Source organism: Microcebus murinus, chromosome 15, assembly GCF_040939455.1.
Source record: "Microcebus murinus isolate Inina chromosome 15, M.murinus_Inina_mat1.0, whole genome shotgun sequence".
Lineage (NCBI taxonomy): Eukaryota > Metazoa > Chordata > Mammalia > Primates > Cheirogaleidae > Microcebus > Microcebus murinus.
Genome location: NC_134118.1, coordinates 30,269,613 through 30,274,958, shown reverse-complemented (window position 1 = coordinate 30,274,958; position 5,346 = coordinate 30,269,613).

Sequence of the window (5,346 nt, the reverse complement as noted above, 5' to 3'; positions counted from 1 at the left end):
AGAGACTAGCTTAGTCTAACTAGTTTAGTAGTGGTACTAAAGGATGACGCTTCTGATGTCTCTTCTAAATATTCTGTGTCTAGAATGAGATTTCTCCACTTTAGCTGGTTAAAACTCTTAACATCTCCCAGGCATGTATTTCATTAACATGCTCATGAGTAGTGTTTCTTTCCCTAGCAGTTGTTTTATACTTGGCCTTTTGGAATTTTATCCAACATATGCACTGATTATTATTCAGCCAAAGCATAACTCCCTCCTCTTTTGTATTCTCCCGTTCATAGCCAACTCTGTTAGCTTCTCCTAACTCCAATTTCTGTTTCTTCCTAATTTGTTCAGAATATAGAGTACATCTTGGCTTGTGTTTCCTACTTCAGACCAGGAATTACTTCTAGGCAGAAAATGGGAGCTGTTGTAATGATCATATTTTCTTTTTCTCGGGGATTGTAGTCCTATGCAGAGTAATTTCTATTGTCTGAAAAAACTTGTTTCTATGTATTTTGTCCAGTGTCTATCTGTTTTTAGAAGGAGGTCTTGGACCACAACTAGGACTGTTGATACACACTCCATTCTGACTGGAAGAGGAAGTTGTATCAATTTTTACTGTTTTAGTTGCCATATACATTTTTGGTTGTGGAAATCTATGCTGACATTCATTTTGAGATCAATGTTTCACTTTGCCTCCTAGTCTTCTTAGAAACTGCTTTAGACTCCTTCCCCAGAATTTACAGGCATATTGCACTGTCCTGTTTATTCATTTTTTTTTTTTTTTTTGAAACCCAGGTAGTATTCTATCTGGGTTTTGTGCACTCTGTGATTCTAGTTCTTTCTCACGGATTTAAGAATGAAATATTTAAGGACTGGGTATTATTTGGACATTTTGCACAAAAGGGAAGAGGAAATACAACTATAGGCTATATTATGGGAAGAGGATAATCATAGAAGGAATGGGGAAATAAAAAGAATACGGTGGCTGGAAATAATAGTTCAAATTGGCTAGAAATAGAAAGTACTTCATAGCATAATAGAACTATATTATGAATAAGTCTAGTTCATCTTTTCCTTCATATTCTTCAATATATATTACTAATCTATTAATATTTATCCTAATCACTGGAAATAGTGTGATTAAAAATGTAATTCTCATCTTCTGAGGTCATATGGTTTCATAGTATAATATATATTGGCAAATACTGAACTAATACACAGTTGTAAAGTTTGTTACATACAATGAAAGAATAATATACCGTATTAATGGAGGGTGCAGAGAGTAATAATATAAATTGAGAGATTGGGAAGGTCTCTAAGGATGTGACAATAAAGCTGGAATTTGAGGGATGGATTTCATTTTTTATTTCTCCTTCTAGCATGTACCCCAGATACAACAATTATTTGGTTTATTGACTGTCTCCAGAATTTCTCTAAAATGTACTCCTATCTGAGTTCAGGCCGCCTTTATTATAGTTTGATTATTATAACAGTCTCCTATAGAACCCTTTCCTCCTATAAGACTTGAGATGTTAATTGTGCAACCAGTGTTCACTTTCTAGAATATAGATATGACTCTTTTATTCAAAATTTTTCAATAACTCCCTCTTGTCTTCAAGAAACACTCCAAAATGCTGATTTATATGGTTGCCTCTCTAACCTCATCTATCCTATAGCTAAGGTTTTACAGAAGAAAATTGTTGTATATTCCTACCCTCTACTCAAAATCCAAATGAAACAATCAGAGACTTACAAAATGAGTTTTGAGAAAAACTCAGATACTCAGGTACAATGGGCCAGCTATACTTCAACAATCATTTCTGTATTCAGGGAGTATGTCTATGGTGTTAGAATTATTTTAATGATGTCTTCTTCACTAGTTAGTGATTCATAGAAAGCTGGTTTTTCAAAAATATTTACTCATTTGGATCATAAAGTGTTAATAGAATTCCTTAGAACTTGCCTGAGAAATTCTGAATTGAAATTTCCACAAGTGGGGTTAGGTATATTTATTTTAATACCTCCATAAGTAGTAATGAAATGGAGCCAGAATTGCAAATCATGGTTCTAGAAGGCATGGGATTGTTTCCCTATATTCCCACTGTCTAATAAAGTGCCTAAACTTTAGCCAGTCAGGAAGTTCTTGTTGAATTTATAAATAAACATAGCTTTTGTGCTTTTACATATAAACAATCTGCATGGTTAATATTTGTTTAAAAGTTATTTTGGTATATAATTATATTTTTTCTGAGTCATTATTATCATCTAGGGGATCGGATCAGAGGTGGAACTATATAAAATGTCTACACAGTTGTGATATTCACATAAATGCCAATATATTTGTTTTTCCCCCATGAAATATTTGCATACAAAATACCCAATTACATAATTGTATTTTCCCCTCAAATTTTTTGATGATTCTGTATAAGCGACTGATAAAAACATGTTCATATATTTCCTTATAAGCAATCACTTATACTAAAATATTTTTCAAATATAATGCATTATAACAAAATTGTGGCATCTTTTTACTGTGTTTGGCTTTGTTAAATGTGCATTAGCTAAATTAACATGACCAGTCACTACAGAATAAACCCATAGTTATAAAATAAAATAAACATTCTCATATTATAAGACAAATTCCGCCACCGTTATTCAATTAAAAAAGTAGATTTAAACCTCACTTCATTTTTGTAATCTCTTTTCATTTTAATCTAACTATTAGTAATGTGGATATATTATGCTATATGGTATTTTTTATTATTATTTTATTTTGGCACAGTTACAAGCCCTTTAACAAAGGATTTAGCTACAAAAAGAACATAGCTTAAGAACTAGTCATCCAGCATCAAAGTATGAGGCAAGCTGTGCTATGTCTGCTTTGATAATAATGTATTTTCAGAAATTCAAAATCTCTAAGAATAATATATTTTAGAGATAAGTATATATTATACACTGGGTTCAGTTTGCCTTATTTTATAAAGCCACCCCTGCTTTACTTTCAAATTTGAAAGTCCTGCTTTATTATTTTGCCTTTATTTGCCTTAGTATAAGTAAATTTAATAATTAAAATTAGGCTTTTCTTATCTTTTGGTATTAGTTATTTTATTAACTTACAGACTTAATGATTTCCTTTTCATTGATTCACCATTTCAATGATCACCTATTGAATACCTCGAATGTAAAATATTATTAGAGGTTGTTTGCAATATTCATAATGTAGACTATGATACTTGCCCTCTAGGAGATCAAGATAGTAATACAGTGATAGTACAAAAATAGCCATAGAAAATGAATAGACAATAAAATCAACATATATTTATTCTATGCTCTTTAAAACTACCCATTGGATGTTAAGCAAAGGAAAATAATTTGGTCCTCCTATCTCTCTGCTATCTCATCTATGTATCAAAGTAAATTAAATTTTCAGCAACAATGAAGGCATGACTACTGGGATGGTATTAGTTGGGTTCAAAAATTGCACTCTTATGTATGGATCAGTTGATCACAATTTTCTCATTTATAAAATGAGAAGATTGGGCCGACCTTTTTAACCTAAGCAGCTGCAATCCTAAGGCATGCTGAGACCACAGTAGTGTAATTTATTGTGAAAGAGAACACACATTATAAACCTTTTCTCCAAGGATTGAATTTAAGTTATCTAGACATGTTCAGCTTCTAAGCATATTTAGATGAAATATGGAGATAGACCCTAAATTTTGTTCTATAGCCATTACATAAAACCTTTAGCTGAAAAATTATTCTGAAAATTGATTTTTTGCTGTATAATCTCTTCTGTTCTATTCATGAATAAAGAAGACAAAAGATAGCTAAATGAAAATATCAGTATATAGGATCTTTGTTATGATAATTTAGAAATCTATTTTTGATGTACTGCTTGATAACATACTCGGCTATCAACTATCATTTATAACATTGTATACCTAAGAATTTCTCCAAATCCAATTTGCATTTATAGCAATATTGAAATCCTGATATTCCAAATATAAATCTTTTTCATTAGATACCTTCCTAGAAGCCCAAATAATTAAAGAAGTTTTAGAATGGTCACACATATCCACAAATTATGACTGATTTGTATTTGTTACCTGCCAATGAAGTGAAAAATAAAATATCACTCTTGAGGGTGACATCTGCAATCACTGGCAGAAGACTTGTCCCTGTAGAGCCAAGCAAAGCTAGTGGCGTGAGTGTAAATAAGTTTCAATTGTTGGAGAAGCAATGGTTCTGTAAAGTGAGAGAAATAAAAGTTGACTCTTACATCTTACAATAATTGGGGGATGACTGAAACAAAGTGTCCCAGTTCTACAAATTGTAAAAATGCTTAGAAGAACTGACATTTCAATTTTGACATTTATACTGATTCAGTATCAGCATGGTGCATGTGCATGCATGCCAGCACCACCCCCCCACTACACACACACACACACACACACACACACACACATGCACACACACACATATATATCTATGTCCCTAGTCACTAACAGTGCTTGGTGCTTCTCCATCTGGATTTATTCTGATGTTACTCATCAGTGCTACTCCCATAATAGCAATCTTCTTTTCACTAATTCCACACTCAGTTTCTTAGGGAATCTCCATACCTGTGGTAATCCTCTTCTCTTGAGTGCAGGTAGAATCTGTGATATGCTTGCAGCCTGCAGAATATGGAAATGTGAAGATATTTTTAAAATGTAATTAAGATACCGAATTAGTTGATTTCAACTTATCCTATGTGAATAGCTTGAACATCCTATGTGGGCCTCACTTCATTCAGTTAAAGCCCTTAAAAGAGGGACCAGGTCCCCCCGCCCCTGAGGTCAGAGATATTCTCCTGCTGGATTTGAAAAAGCAAACAGCCATGTTCAACATAGCTATTTATGGGACACATGGTTCAACATGGGAAGCAGATTAGAACCTAAGGGCACCCCTGGCTGACAGCCAGAAAGGAAATGGAAATCTCAGTGAATTCTGGCAATTCAGCCTACATGAGCGTGGAAGTGAATCCTTCCACAGTCAAGTTTCTGTTGAGACCACAACCTCAACTAACACCGAAATTGCAGTTTGGGGAGACCCTGAAATAGAAAACTAAATTAAACCATGCCCAACCCCTGATTCACAGAAACTGCAATACTATAAAAGTGTACTGTTTTAAGGTGTTTGGTTTGTGATAATTTGGAAATGGAAGGAATTGGAAAACTGATAGGGATATTTTACAGATAAGCAGGAGCAGGCATTTCAGATTACTCTATATGAGGCTGCTCATTGAGGTGCATTGAAGGGAAGTACCAATAGAACACTTAGGAGACGGTCCTGATGGAGGCCTCCATAACAAAGCTC